The 16,443-nt window shown below is 41.2% G+C and overlaps 1 protein-coding gene across 2 annotated transcripts in view; it reads left to right on the top strand.

Moving 5' to 3' along the window:
- Positions 1-437: 437 nt before the first annotated feature.
- The window catches only part of ppara (peroxisome proliferator activated receptor alpha), a 47,595-nt gene continuing 31,589 nt past the window's right edge, over positions 438-16,443 (top strand). For both annotated transcript variants that reach the window (XM_014476054.2, XM_023350186.1), the window contains exons 1-2: positions 438-546; positions 6,607-6,662. The gene's annotated coding sequence lies outside the window, so the exon portion shown is untranslated. The remainder of the gene's footprint in view (positions 547-6,606; positions 6,663-16,443) is intronic.

The raw sequence follows: 16,443 nt of genomic DNA, 5'->3' as shown, positions 1-16,443 counted from the left end.
GCAGGAGAGGAGGGGGGGAGTGAGGCTGCCTCTGATAATCATCTCCACGCAGCCTAGTTTTGACACATATTTCCCCGTTATGAGCGTCTTCTCCGCTCTCTCGCACACATTTGGACTTATTAAATTAGATTCAGAGCAGCGTTGCGTGTCTGCTCGCACACCGGGGCAGGTTGTGTAAGTGCGTCACCTCAGTTGAACTTCGGCGCATCTGTGTTCGTCGGCGGCGCAGGACTCGGCAGCTTCTCCGTGTCCCCGATGAACTCTGCGAGGTGGCCGGGGAGAGAGACGCGGGAGACGGGGGCGTTTTTGCAGCCGGTCGAGACTCGGGAAGCTCCTCTTGGAGAATGCCTGTCGATATATCCTCTTCATCAGCATTTTTTGAAAGCCAAAATTGCCGCATTTAGGAGTTTTTTTTTTTTTTTTTTTTTTTTTGTAGTTTTTTTCTGCTGGGGGAAAATAGGAATAGGAAATAAAAAATAAAAAAAAAACTCGCGGAGGAGGAAGAGACCAGCCAACAAACTTCACACATGAACTTGAGGCATAACGGTAAGAATTAATACTAATATTTTGTCTTTATTTATTTGCTTTACGTTTGCTTGATTTGCAGTCGGGACTACAGCAGCAGTTCGCGTTTCGACTCGACAGCAGCGGATGTCATTTCTCCCAGACTGGGTCAGCGGATATTGACGCTGCTGTGGCCGAAACAATCCGCGGTTCCTCAGCCTAGAAGTTTTAACAACAAAAACCTGCGCTGCTGCTGCAAATCTAAAGCACGACGTCCAAACAATCCCACATTAGATAGTCGATGTAGTCAGAAAATAATGCGAGAAAAGGAGGTCGCCTTTTTTGGTGCCCTAGTTCCTCCGCGCAGACACGCATAATCTTCCACCTTTTTTTTTTCCGCTTTTGTTGTCCCCTCAAAGCAAACGCAGATAAGGCAGCCGGGCGGATCATCGCATCAGTCCAGCGGGGGAAACATCGCCGCTCTTCACAAAGTGGGCAATTAGGATTTCAGTATGAAATGTGCGTTTAATTAGTTCGCCCCGGATTGAAGCCTATGTAAGACAAGGAAACGCAGCTCTGCGGCTTTGCCCCCTCGTCGATGTGTCACTGTGGTTTCCCTCAGAGAAGTTTTGCACAAAATTAATTCAGGAGATAACCCAACAGTAGCTGAATGTCATTTTTTAAAAGAGGCAATCCAGTGGTGTTTTTTGATTTAAAAACAAAAAACTTTTTTTTAACATTTTTTTTTTACCCATTACCAAATGTACACTGCAAATAAAATAAAATAAAAAAGACAAGTGAATAATAAAAAAAAAAAAAGAGATTTCTATAACAGAATTTCACAAAAGACAATGTTTTGACAAGCGGTCGCTAAAGTACAAGAAATAAATTTGGCCTGAGTGTATTTGGGTCAGTGACATCACATGAGGTTCAAGATATTTTTGATAGGTTCTGAATAGAAATTAACCAATGGGAAATCAAGAGTTTGCCAATTTTCCTTTTATGGAGGTTGATTGGTGATTGGCAGGTGAAATAGTAAAAATTAATAAAAAAGCTATTAAAGCTAAGAACTCCCATTGTTTTCGGTTTTATTATCTCATAAACCAACAGCATGCGCTTTGATACTCTCTTTTTGAGTGTAATATGCTTTGATTTATAAACGGCAATAATGTTGTATTTAAATCTAACACCTCTATCAAATAGCCTATTGAAAAAAAATCAGAATCAGTGAAAATCTTAAATCTGTGTTTCAGACCTTGGAGAAAGCTGCAAATATCTACTATGTTCACATATATCTAATTTATTCATTTGGTCAATTTATTTGAATAGTTACTTCTCCTTCCAATCTGTTCAGATTGATGAATTTAAATGAATCAGAAGAATAAAGTCAGTCAACTGGCATTAGAAAGCAATACGGTAAAGAAGTGACCTTTGACACATTTCGGTAGACATTCTGAAACATTCGAGCATAAACTGGCACTAATCTGGCTTTTTTTATTATTATTATTATTATTATTTTTGAGCAATTTGTTGTTGTTTTTATAGAGCAATAATGGAGGAAGTTCTCAATTTGAAGCCCAGATTTTTTAGTATTCGACCCATCAGTCACTGATGGGGAAACAAACGAGGGAAAACTGGTTCGCCGATTGATGAATTCCTAGTTTCATTGCTCGCAGATTTTCCTGATATCCTTTGTGCTCGAAAAGCAGCTCGACTGTTATGATGCCAAATAAAAATTGAGCACTTTTGAAGAGGGATTTGTTTGTGAAAGTCGTCTTAGCAGCTCCAAAGAACCGGTCGTTTGCCTTCTGTGATGTCATCAAAGGTTGAACCGATTTTTTTTTTGCAGATTTCATCTTGATTAAAAGAAAAAGTTCACAATAAAAACCGCACAGCAGACAATGTGGCAAACTATAGCACGAGTTTGAGTGATGTCACAGAAAACTGATGTGTAGCTTTAATGCAGTAAAGGGTTATATATTGATATATTGGTTCCTACCCTTGATTCAGGAATAAAATGAACATTTTACTTTAAGTATGACAATTTCTCATGATTTTGTTGTCGGCGTTAATTCCCCTTAAGGTGTGCGGACATTCTCAAACACGTCGGGTTCATTCAGAGTTCAGTTTTGTTCAAAATTCCACTCGGCTATGCATAATTAATCGGTACAGTTGCTCATCCTCCAAGAATAACCCAACGCGGTCTCTTGCATTCAAGGGGTGACAAATGCAACCACGCATTTCCTGCTGCAGCTAGACGTTTACTTTACGTTTTGCAAGTTGAGAATGAACAGAATGAGCTTTTTGGCGTCGCACTGCAAAGCATCGGCTGAACTCTGGACGAGTCTTAAAAGTGTAAACCGGCACAGCTCACTTTAACAAGCTATTGCAAAAGGTTGCTGCTTCCTTCGGCTCCTCTCCTACACATCTGGCTTTGTATTTTGCTTTGTGTATGTGTAAGCTAGGTGGTGGTGGGGGGTTGGCTAGTTAGGCTAAGATTCTGCTCATACTATCAGTTTTCCAAGAAACGATCTTTTTCTCAGTGTTTTTTCCCCCACTTCACTCTTTAACTGGACCAGAGCTGTCAGGAGGCAGTATATGAACTGGGTCACAATGACCCCTTGGCCGCAGCTCCAGCTATCACACTCTTTTATGTGATGTATTACTACCCCTGATACGGCGTGTTTATAAAGCGCAGCTATGGCTATAAACAGGAAAATGCCATTGTGCCTTGGAGAAAATGGAACAGAAACACAAGTGGCTCTCACACAATGGGCCGGCTCTCGTTTCTCCACTTTGTGGCGGTGATGCAGTGAACGCACAGGGCTGTAGAGTGAAAATTGGCGCGATTATCTTCTGATTTGCACTGCTGCCCTGTAGCACCAGGGCCTAGCTGTGGCAGTGGGGGAAACATAGAGACAAGGACTTAGGAGGGGAGGGGGGAGAGAGAGGAGGAGGGTGGTGGTGGTGACGAGGGGGGGTTGCTTTGATTCACCCAAATTTTCACTCATTAGCTTTCAGCAGCTTCATCCTCCCTCTCACTCCCACCACTGCACTCTCATATCTCACGCAATTGATTGAAACCCTAAACGTTGAGATCAGGCCCAGCACAGCTTTTCTATGAATAGTTGATTGGCTGTAATGGCGATGGCGTGTGTTGTTTCTCGCAGGGCGTTTCAGGTCAGGCGGCCCGGGGATTTTATTTTATTTTTTTTCTCCAACGTTCTTGGCTGATACTGCAGTGTTGCATGGCGAGACACTTAGAGAGTCTTGTAAAGCAGGGTTTTAGACGAACTCCTCACACCGGCTGCACTGATGCGCCTCAAGTTTTGCACCAGCAGCAACATTTAGTTGCAACCAACCTCTTCGCAGCTGCTTTACTTTGAAAGTCACATTATTGCCATTTCTCATGCTGATTGATTGCTACATCACTGATATCATATTGCAAAAATGTGTTCACTCTTATTCAAAAAGTGGACAGAAACTATAAGAATTGGTGCCATCAGTAGAATTATTATTTTTTAAACTTTATTCATGGTCACATTTTATGTATTGTATCTTTTTAATCTGATTTGTAGCCGCATGCACAGTCAAATTAATCACTTGCTAGAGCAGTGTTTTCCCTCAGTGTTTTATAAGCCTGGTGGCCCACCAGGCTTTCCTTGTGCCCCCACCAGGCTTAACATTGCTAATTTATTTAAGTTATTTTAAGACTTTATTGTTGGTGTTCAGGTGTTAATCTTCCAATCTTTCAATAACACATCATTATCAAGTGATATTTTCAAATTTCCTGTCAAATTAAAAATAAATTTTAACTCAAAAACACGACGGGCCGCTGGATGAATGACTGCCTTAGGACCCAACCACCAGGTTTAGCAGGTTTTCTGGGGGAAACCTTGCTAGAGTCATAGATGTAGTATTTTAGCTTGTACTTTAGCTAGGCACTGCTGTTCAAGCTACTAGCTAACTTTTCTGTAAAATCAAGCTGACTCAGAATTTGTCTTTCCTGTTAGTTTTTTGTTCCTCTTTATTTGCTTGTCTTCAATTAAAGTCCCCTATTAAAGTTGCTATGCCAATTGATTGGCTCGATATGTGTGATGTCATCAACCCTCAGAGCAGCTCTCCTTTTCTTCATCTTGTTCTTTCTTTACGTTTTGTGAAACCCCGCAGTGGAAACCCAGACTTCCATACCTTCTTGGGTTTTTATAGTTGGTGTACATTTACTGTATTTGTGGGGGTGGGGGTGGAATGGGGTGGGGGGGGGGGGGGGACAAAACACCCATACTGGATAGTCTCTTTAAAATACATAATGCATGAGATTGTGTGTGACACACACAGATGGAGGGCACATTTATCTGCAGGTGAACGCCTGCTTCTGTTTGTTTCCGTTTTCGGTGGAGTTATTAATGTGGCCAGCCGCAAGAGTGCAGTTTGTGTGCCGGGGTGCGTTTTTGTGTGTGTGTGTGTGTTGTACTTTTTTTTTCTTTTTTTTTTTAAGTGCAACAGGCGCCCCGTTTGCGTCCACGTTTATTCCTCTGCTCCGCTTGGCATTTTAAATCTCAGTGCAGGGCCATTTAAGTGCTTGACCTAATTTCTCTGGCAGCGAGGAATCCGCTGGTGAAGGCCTTCCTCTGTGTACCTTCGTGTGTGTGTTTGTGTGTGGGTGTGCACTTGCATATTGCTCTGGGTGTTTCCTCCTTGCCTTTCTAACAGGAAGCTGATGTGGAGTTCAACTGAGGACAAGGAAAAGGCCTTTTCTTTCCACTGTGAATCAGAGAGAGAGAGAGAGAGAAAAAAAAGCCCAGGACACTACATCGCTTTAACCCTCTGCAATCCATCCTGCTGCTTCTTTCTTTTTAGCTATTGTCTGTTCCTCTGTTTTCTCCCCCCCCCCTTTTTTTCTTTCTTTTAATGAAAATTAAAACGCATTGCTTTTTAAAAAAATTATTTTAGAGTTTACGCATTTTGTGAGAATTATGAAAGGAGCTGAAAGCAAGCGAAGCCGTCCCCGTGGGGAGCAGTGTCGGTTCTTTGGGTTACGTTTCTAACAAACCTGCAGCAAAAGTAGTCTGTATTATTAGTAAGGAAGGAAGAAAAAGACACTCACAAGCTTTTTAAAGCCAGTGATGTGATGTACAGTAGTGATAGATCACTTTAATTTGATTGGAATGCTATAGCAGAGAAGGACTGGGAGCTTAGCTTACTGGCAGCCCGAAACGGTAATATTGTTCTCAGGTCTAACTTCATGTGAATTCATTCAGTTTGAAGCTCATAAAGTGTAAATCTATTCTCCGATAACTCAGGAAACTGAACTCAGGCCAGGGCAAATGGAAGAAATGTTGAAACGGCATGACCTAAACCCTAATTGCACATAATCTTCGTCTTCAAAGAATCGTGCGCATATCGCGGTCACGGATGAATTTAGGGAATTAAACCAGGCCTAATATTCAAACCGAAAACCACCTACTTGGTCGCCTTTCATGTGTTGTGCAACGTCGTTTGAACTGCGAGCCTGCAGGATTGAAGCAGGAACAGGAGCTCTTCAGGAGTTTGTGTTGGGAGTGGGACTATAAAGAGGAGTTTTTAACGAACTGTGTTCCCTGTCTTTACTTGTTGTGTGTTTGCACAAGCGGTTATCAGTGGGGCAGCGGGGCGGACTCGCTCAGGAGACGCGTCCGCTCCCAGCAGCAGCAGATGTGTTGGTAAATATTTATATTGTAAACCTCGATTCATCTCAGACTGTATCACGGCTCTGCTCTGGAAAAATGAACGTAATAACTCGATTAGTAATTAAAACAAACGACTAAAACCTATGGTTTAAAAGAAAAGAATAAAATAAGTGTGGATAAATTCGAGACGGTTTTACGTCCAGCAGCAGCAGCAGAACTGTTTCATCAAGAATGTCCTGTTCCCAACTTGTGCTGCCAGGGGAGTGTTGAGAGAAAAGAACGCAGCTAAACCTCGTACTTTGCGTCCCAATTAATCAGGAAGCTCAATAATATTTCACAGTGCAAGTTGAAACAGCAGGCAGGAAATGTTCTGCCGTCTTTAATTTTTATAACTCACTTTTTTTTTCTTTCTGTTTTTATGCTCCTGCTGCAGGAAGAGAGTCGGGCTGAGCGAGGACGGTCTGGGAAGCGAAAGACGCTGCAGCGCAGGTGAGCACGGGAACACTCGGAGAATGTGGTTGCGAGCACGATTCCTCGAGTCACGCGCTCTTAAATGTCATTAACACTCCACTTAGTAGTGTTAATTGTTCATGTGAAGCTACAAATTTGATTTCTGACTTAGAAATTCTGTCGAGCAATCGAAGCCGAGGCATTTTGAAGTCAAACGGAGCAGCTCTTTGGCTCTGCAGGGAAGTAATTACTAGTGTGGAAACAGGAGAAATCCAGTGGACGTCATCAGAGGAGAGACGTGCACTGACCTTTATTTCGTGGTTGTTGTAAAACCAGTTTTGTCAATCAAAATATTTATTTTCTTTCCTTTCTCCAGCGAGTGAACATTATTAATTATAATAGAAACAGAGGTGACATCACACTGTGAGAGAAAAAGAGAGAGAGAGAGAGAGAGGGGGGACTCTTGTAGTTATCTACTCTCTTTTGAAAACACAGACAGCTTTGTGTGATACAGAAAAATCAATCCGCAGCCACAGTTTTCGTCACGATTGCGACGACGATATCGGCCACATTTTCTTCAGTCCTGTTGTTGCTTCCACCTCCTTCTGGCGCCTCTTTCGTCCTGGTCTCTCTAATTGAATTAGAACTGGACGTGAAACTTCAAAACTTCCCCGGTGCATTCTTAATTCAACAAAATGTGAACGTTCTGAAAACTTACGTTGGCTGATTTTTTTTTTTTTTTTAATGTATTTTTTTGCCTCTGCATTACTCTTGTAGATAACTGAATGCACATTACTCAACCTGTGTCGTTTTTTTTTTTGTTTTTTTTCCCAGCTCTTGGTTGATCATGTTTGTTTTAACTTGCATTTCAGTTTGTTGGAATTTACTGGTGCAGCATAATTCATCTCCCACAAGATCATTATCAGTTTCTGAAGAGTTCGCTGTGTTTGCTTGAACAGAGCACAGGAAACTAGATGTTCCCCTTAATCTTCTTCTTTGTGCTCTTTCAAGTGGGAAAAGACCCTCCCCCCCCCACACCACACCATATACATACACACGCACACACACGCACACACAACAGCAGCGATGACACATACAGCGCTCTGTACGAAAGCCACAGAATGCAGTAATTGTATGGAATCATCAAGTCTGTGAGTTCTTTTTGTGGCTGCAAAGTATGATTAAGTGGACACAGTTTGCATGTTTCTCTTTGCACATAAATCAGCGTGTCGTACAGTAATTAGTGTATTTGGAAACAAAAGGGGGCTTCACTTGAATTTGAAATCAAGTTGTGTGGTTTGGAGCATGGCTCGGCTGCAGGATCATCTTCTGACTGATAGGGTGGGACACTTTGTTCTGTTTGTTCAGCCAGCTCCCATCATTTTTCTCTGACAAGGCACAGCAGTATTCTTTTTTTTTTATATTTGTTTGTTGTTTGTTTGGCTTATTCTTTTGAAAAAGGTTGCCAGAGATATCCAGCGTTCTGAATAATAGTCGGAGTATTTATAATATCGAACTGCAGACTTAAGCAGAGGTTTGATAGTCGGTCGGGACCGTGCCGTAAAAACCTGACTTTTATTGTCAGGTGTGGCTCGCAGAAAATAAAAGCTTGAAAACTCGAAGGATTTAAAGCAGAAATGTTGGAAGCTTAGGCCAGAAAGTACAGAAACGATTAAACGGTCAGAAACTCTGCACTGAATAACTGGAACTTGGCATCAGGGAAGGAGTCGAGTTCGGGAGACTAAAATCGAGGCTGAATGTTTAGAACCTTCACAAATATTAAAAGGCATTGCTTTTTGTATAAAACAAGAATGAATAGACATGCAGTGATATACATTTTCTAAACTAAATTAATCAGTTTAAATTGCACAAGAGTTGTATCCTAGATTTAAAAATACTGTAAGAAAAGTAGACTACTAAAGATTTGTCATATTTAAGAAAAAAAAAAACATTATATGATCGTCTAAAAACAGTTCATCAGATGTTAAAAAGCTTACTGCTCCTAAAGACACATATGTGGACATGTCAATAAATCTTTAGGCATTTTAATGTTATTATTATTATTATTATTATTATTATTATTTTATGTCGGCATGCAAATTAGCTCACAAAGGCTAAATTCTCAAAACCATCAGAGCCAATAGAAACTATGCAATTTAAAAAAGTTACGCAGCCAACAGGTGACAGAAAAAGCCAAAAACGATCAAGAATCACTGAGACGCAGCAACAGCAGATTAGAGGAACTATTTTCAAATATTTTCTCCCGCACCGATTATGAGCATAAAACACCAAAGATAAGTTAGTCTTTGTTTCCCCTCTACATCGGCTGTGGGTTAAGTGAGTTTTACACGTAGAGCTGTGATACTGATACCGCTGGAAAGAGCACAGTTTGTGCCTTCATTTAAAAGGTGGCTAGTGTGGCTCAGACAATGTTGCAATAGTGTTGCTTTTTGTTTCTATGGGTGTAGAGTAGGAATGCAAATCTTTTAGTGTCGATCTTTTCAATTCCGATTTTTTTGAGGGTTGTGATTTGATTCAGAAACGATTTTTAATTCAGAGATAAATTTTTCTGTTCAGTCGACAGTTTATTTTTGAATAAAAATAGGTTTGAGGCTCACATTACCAGTATTAGGTTAGCTTAGCTGTCTGGCTTTTTCTCAACCCTCCTGCTGATGTAATGATCAGATGGCGAGGAAGCGGGTTGTACCGTCAGACTGTTAGTTCCCGAAACTACACAAGAAAAAAACCCTCGTAAAACCTGGCAGGGTCCAACTGACCCCATTTCTTAATACCGCAGGAGGGTTAAATTACAAGAAATATCAAAGAGTTATTCGAAATATATATGTTGGAGAGACACGTAATGCAATTCGCAGTTTATTCACAAATAGAAGTGGCTAAGATATAAATGCATTTTAAAATTAATTTTGAGCATTTTGAATCGATTCAAAATGTGATTCTCTATAGAGTAATTTTTGTCTGCAGCTCTTATATGCAGATTCAGTGTATTTTCATTTTATTTCTATGTAGCTGAGAGTCGTGCATGTTTTTTGTTATTGCTACGTAGTTTTCCTTGTGTCCGCTGCAGATGTCCTCATTGCATATGGTTAATCCTGGCAGTGGAGAAAATGTGCAAGTTTCTCTGTGTTTTTTCTTCCCCCCTTCTTCAAATTCTTCCTGTTTTTGAAAAGCAAATGTAATAATTTTCCGCAGTCAGATTGCAGGTCTTTGCTCAGCAAAAGCTAGACTGCACGGGATCACACAGACGCTTTTATTTAAATCCACGGACCAAATGTCGTCTGGCGTCGTAAAAATTCACATGCAACACAATTTCCCGGTCATCAGCAATAATATTGCATTTGTTCTGAGACGGTGGGATGCAGCTGCGCTCTGATCACATGTGTCGCTTTTAATTCCCGATCAGTTTGTTGTTCGTCTGCTGGTAAAGACGCACAACAAGCTGGAGTCCCGAACCGCTTGACCCAATTTCTCGAAGCCCAACAAACCGAGACCAAACCCGAGACTGAGGCGTAACAAACCGAGACCAGGAAAAAAAACAGGTCGAGTCCGGTCTCTGGCCCTCCATTCCTGCTGAGCGCACTGCAAGTCTCAGTGAGATTCCTACTTTATGATAAACTGGAGATAAAACACCACAGTTTGATCGTGTCACAAGATTTTGCTCTAACATTTTGAACAGAGTGTAAAACCAGATTTAACTGATTGCGTTTAAAAACTAAGTAGCTGTTGTTCCTACTACTACAAAACATTGCAATAATGTTTGATAATCAATCAAAAATGCGCAGGGAAAGCTGGTGTCACCTGGTTAACTAGTCGCTCCGCCACACCACAAGCCACTCCCAGCTTGCCAGCTGTCGCTTTAAATTCAGCTCAACGTAACGAGAACGTTGAGCCGGTCGGAGTGGGGATCTTTAAGCACTTCACAATTTGATTTGATTACAAACCAGAAGGCCGCGACGCCGTCTTAAACCTCGACAGCTGTTTCTCTTCCACGTCTTGGTGCGAGTATTTAATATGGTTTCTCGTGTTTGTTGTGTTTCAAAATATTTCTTTTTGACTTTTACACGGCCACATGCGGTGGCTCTGGTCCAAGTTATTTTCTCTTTAGTGCGGAGGCTGCTGGTTGCACTTCATGCCGAAGCCATAAGCTCGTTCCACCTTTTGCATTGTTCAAAATGTTTAAGAAAAATAATAAAGTTTTGACCCTCGTATGTTATGGAAAGGACTTCAACGCCATGCCATGTCTTGTTTTTCATAAGTGGGCACATTTCAAGCAGCCCAATTAGAAGATAACTGTGTAGTCATACAGGGTTGTGGGATTAGATCTCGTTTTCATTCATAAAAGTGGCTTCAGTGGTTCCTATTCTAAAGACGATAAAGATGGAGTGAATTAAGCTCTTTTTAGTTTTTTTTTCTTTGCATGCAGATAATTCCAGCCTTCCATGCTGCAGGGCCACAGCTCACATTTTTATTGCCACAAAGTTATCTTTTCCTAACGCTGTACAAATCTCTTCCACTATTTATCCCCGACCTCAGGGTGTTTTCCAGTCACATAAAGGAAAAGAGCATTTTTATTTTGTGTTACTGTAGCTCCTGTGTCTGCGCCGCTTCTCTTCTCTACTCTTCTCTCTGTCTGCTTTCAGCTCATGTGTGACCTCTGCAGGCATCTCTCGAAATGCAACGCATATCAGCCTAGTATTTTCACACTCCATATCTCTTCCATTACTTTTAGTGAAGTTTTTTGTTTTTGTTTTTCCATGAATTGAGCGAGTCAAGCAGGGTTTTTTTTTTTGTGTGTGTGAATTTAACTTAAAACTTACTCCCCGTTAAACAAACGCCGTCCAATGAATGAGTCAGAAAATCCCTCTGCTCACTTTCTGATTGGAAAGATTAATCCAGCGATGGGACAGTGGTTGGTCTATACCTCCCACTCCTTCCTCTCTTTGCAATAAAACCCCTCATTTGTTAAATGCGGCTCAGTGGAGGTCCGGTGGGCAGCCTCCTTCAGATCAGGTGTTGTCCAGATGTGCCGACAAGAGTCATCCTCTGGGTTCTGCAAATCTGTCATTTGGAGGGGAGAGATCGAAGAAGAAAACAGCCAAGCAGGCTGCAATCTGTGTCACACTGTTTTATAAGAAGACAGAAATTTAGTGTCATGATTACTTTGTGCTAGTTCAGTGTGGTTAGTCAATATTACTGCCCCCCCCGCCCCCCTTTTTTTTTTTAAATGTGAAAGATAATCAAACTTTGAAGTTATTTTACAGGAACCAGGTGCATCATCCGTTTCCTTGTGTTCTCCTGATTATTATTATTATGCAAGCCGTTTTAATCAGCTTTGAAAACTTTTATTTGACATTCAGAGGGCAGTATATATTTTCTTCTTATTGTGAAGATTTAAATGCGACAAGCTGCTGAGTTCAAGACCGTAAACACCCTCCGAAGCAGCCTTTCTCAAAGTTTGAATCGAATGGCAAGCCAGTCCGGACACAGTCTGGTAATGAAAACGTAGATTATAAAATCACAGATTTGGACTTATTAAAAACATGGAACGTTGTAAAATTTGATGATTTGTGGATCTTTAATTGTAGCGTGAAAGAGCACTTAAAGAGAGTCTGTCTGCCTTTTTGTGTTTTGTGATCTGTTCCTTCCAAGGCTTAGTTCCTCCTTGGCCTGAAACTCATCTGATCACAGTGCAGCCCTCTGCTATAATGCCATTTATTGATAAATGTGTGTCGAAAGCAAAAGAGATTAACTTAAAAAACTGAAGAAAAACTCTTTCCGCAAGTTTGGGGTCAAATTATCAACAAGGCATATCAACAGTTAGAGGAGGAAAGCTAATGTTAGCCAGGAGCTTCTTCAGACATCAGGAAAGCAGAACCAGATGAATGTTTACTGAATTTGTTTTGCAGCCATAAATTTCAATGTCGGACAGAAATAAATAGTAAAACTTCATGTGTTTTAGGTGAACTGTGTTTTTAACATTATAACGCCGTTCTGAAATCCAGTTAACTCAATGTTGGAGCGGAGAAGACATCTTATTGGTGAGTTGGAGCACAATCAGAAAACTATGGAGGAACATATAACACTCATTTTCACACCTGAGGGTTTTAATTTAACACAAAAGATCGTTTTTATACTTTAATATAAAACATTTTCTGCTGTTTTGTCAAAAATAGTCATGGATTACCAACAGGTGAATTTTTAGGAACATTGCAGAAAAGTTTAATTACTCTAGATAAATTTGTGTTACTTTTCTTTTGATCTGTTGTATTTTTTATACACGAACCATACAGTAATGTTGTTTTTTGTTTGTTTTTTTTACTGTATGGTTTTTTAAACGCTTTCATATTTTTTTGGTTATTCTTGTGCTTTATTTGTTGATGCATGAAAAGTAACTCAGCTGATTAGGTTCAGGTCTCATAGAGACTGCACTTTACTGTCAAAACCCAGAGCAGTTTATGATCACAAAGCCGACTGTAGGCAACAAACTCCCGTTTTTTTGTGAAAAAATGTAATTAAAAATCAGTTTCAGTAGTTTAAACGTGTCAACCTGAGCCCCTGCTCTGAAGGTTAACTAGTGGAGCTCAATGCAGCCACATTTAACACTTGTTGCTCTTTGGCAGTGGAAATATCCCCGCTTTACTTTCACTTCCTTCCACTTGCATCTGCAACGAAGCATCTGAAAGTTTTCATAACCCATTTACCAAATACATTGTGGAGGATTTAAAATGGTTTATATCATACTCATGGAAGTTATTTAGATCTTTTCATTTAATTGAAGCATGCACTGTTTTCTTGTTTTTTTCTTGTTTAATGGTGAACATGAAGACATTTATAGACATGTTAGAAACTGATAAAAGCATTGGAAGGATAACGTTACACAATTAGACTATTTTTATTTTCCTACTCTGGCTTTAAAAAAATAAATGCAACTGCCTACTTGAACTTCAATTGTCGACATAATGCAAAATATGAAGATGAACTTGAATTTTCTCATTAGTGCTTTACCTGAAGGTGTTATTTCATTTTAATAGATATAACAGGTAATATTTGATCTTTTTTCTATAATGTCTACTGTATATTCACTTGATAGTGATAATGGTTGATATTAGCCAGTAGGAAGCCCTGAGTCAGAGTCCCTGCGAAAGCCGATGTCATTCATAAAACCGGAGCAGCTCAGGTCAACAACTACGCTATCAGATTATCACATACGACATAATTATGGGGTAAAGTCCAAGAAAGTGTGGTTGTGTTGACGATTTTATTTGTATTACAGGAGAGGCGTAAACGTGCGTGTGGGCGTGTGTGTGTGTGTGTGTGTGTGTGTGTGTGTGTAAGAAGGAGCAATCGGACTGCATGATCGCCCTTCACCAGACGACCACAATGAGCTGCAGCGATGGCAGAAAGAATCTCTGCCTCTGTGTCTCAGACTGGGGGCCGGCCCAGCCTCCACGGAGCGCTCGGCCACTGCCGCATTGTGGGCCCGGGGCCTCATCTGAATGGCTCTTTAGTATTTTGTGTGAACAAGTCATCGCCATTTGCATTTGTTCCAGTCACAAAGGTTTAACAGGTCAATAGGGACTCTCTGGCAGAAAACTAACACGCTAGGGTAACTGTTTTCCTCCTCCCTCGCCGCGGTTGTCAGACGCCCAGCCAGCTCGTCCCGATAATATGTAACCCAAGCATGTGGCGTGTATACATCTCTTGCACGGGTGTGTGTGTGTGTGTGTGATTTGCGACAGCGGGTTGTAGGGTCAGAAAACAGAAGCTTTTACACTCTGAGCTGCTCTGAAAAGTTTAATTAACATGCAACTTATGGCAGCAGCTTGTCTGAGCAGCAGAGGGGGTTTGTTTTGTCTGCTTACCTCGCTTTCACACACCGACTGTAGAAGGTTAGCAGGTCTGATGGGTGTCATTTCCTATAGCCTATAGCTTGTTGCGGAACAATAGGTGAGCATATGTGGGAGCTATTCGACCGGAATCACTCATTGTTTTAAAGTTTATTACTTCACTTGGACGCTTTTGCTAACAATCCACCTGTTTCTAAGGAGAAACATTCACCAGCTTTTGTTTTTACCGTCGTAAATCTGCCATGCAAGAGGGCCACTCAGGAATAATTACTTAAAAAAATGGATGATAATTATTTCTGATGAGTGTAATTAGTGACGTAAACCTGAGTGAAGTTGTGAATTTCAAATACAGAGCTGGGTTTCTGCTGGGTGCAGAGGTGCTTTCTAGGAACGTGCCAATTCTCTGTGATGACCTGGATTTAAAAATACCACATTTCCTCCGTGTCACGGTGTATGCACATTAAACATCTCTGTTGCATGATCTAATTACTTTTCTACACAACAGAAAAGCAGCAACAATCGATTGTTATTGTTATAATATTTTAGCAAATTGATTCTAACATACAGACGTAAAGCAGAAAATAATAAGCGCCCGCTACATTTAATTGTAGTTTTCAAGTAAGCATGTTTATTGTGAACCTTTTGCTTTCCTGTTCCTTATGGAGAAACCAGTTAACCAGTTCGGCTATGAACTGGTTAACTGGTCGGCCCAGGTAGCCATTCTGCTGCTGGTTGCCGGGCAGAATGTAGATTCAAAATAGTTTTACCTTTTAAAGAGAGATGGGTGTTGTGCCTCAAGTTTTGTCATCGTGGCTGACCATGTTTTCTGAAATCAAAAATATTTCCAAATGGCCTAAGTATAGATCTTGTAAGCAAGGATAGAGTGAAGCAGGCTCCTTGCAGCTAGCTGACCGGCAGTGTGCAGCAACAGGTGGGGGAGAGCTGACGCTGCTCTTCTATATTCTATAAATAAAATATTTCAATGCAGTCTTATTTGTTTGTCTTGTTAAAGAACAATGGGTTTGTTTTTTTTTTCCTTTTAGGGATCTGATCAGCAGTATACAGCAACAGGTGGGGGAGGGGGACAGGGTTGTATATTTTCGAAACAGGGACCAGGATTTAGATTTGCCCAAAATGTCACAATAGTAGCTTTTTTTGTTGTTGTTTTTTGTACAAGCAAATTTGATTTAGGGAGTTTCACACTATAAAGTGTACTTCAAGTATGTTTAAAACAGAGGAACCAATAGGGAAGGAGCTCTTCTCTGTTTTAAATATGAACTTAATGGATTTTTAATGAGTCTGCCCCCGGTGGTAACCCGTTTAAACATTGTGCACACTTGCATATTCAGCACAAGGAGCCACCTTCAGTGACTTGACTCTCATAATGTAAATATCGCAGCAGTTGTGGACGTACACCGTTAATAGCAGGGGAGAAAATGCCATATTTGTTGATCACACGGCTTCCAGGCTGCCTGTTTTAACAAGCATTGGATGCCGTTTCCCAGAGCCCTGACTTACATCATGTCACTGTTTGAGTCCCGCTTACAAACCCTTCTGTCCTGCTGATCCCAGCCTGCCCGGCTGCACCTCTCTGCTCTCTGCCGTATCTTGTTTTGCCTGTTTGTGTTGCTCCATGCGACCCACCACTTGGACCTCGCTTCCATTATCTTTCCAACAAACCCCTCCTCTCCTACTTCTCTTGCCTCCAGGGTCTGGGGCAGAAGAAAGGCAAAGCCAAAGCCCAGCGTCAGGTGCTTCAAGCTGCTAGCTAGGCTTGCAGCCAGGCCCCACAGATCCAGAGATCCAGACCTGGCAGCTCCCAGGCTGCGACGTGTGAAACGCCGCACACAAAGGGGCTCGCTCTATCTGTATGCACCCTACATAGGGAGGCTTTTGTTGCAGCCAACAGGCACATGACTGCTAGCATCTTAACCCCTGCGAGGCAGCGTCAGTGC

The sequence above is a fragment of the Xiphophorus maculatus genome, chromosome 17, assembly GCF_002775205.1.
Source record: "Xiphophorus maculatus strain JP 163 A chromosome 17, X_maculatus-5.0-male, whole genome shotgun sequence".
In the NCBI taxonomy this organism is placed as follows: domain Eukaryota; kingdom Metazoa; phylum Chordata; class Actinopteri; order Cyprinodontiformes; family Poeciliidae; genus Xiphophorus; species Xiphophorus maculatus.
This window is presented reverse-complemented; position numbering and strand designations above follow the sequence as displayed.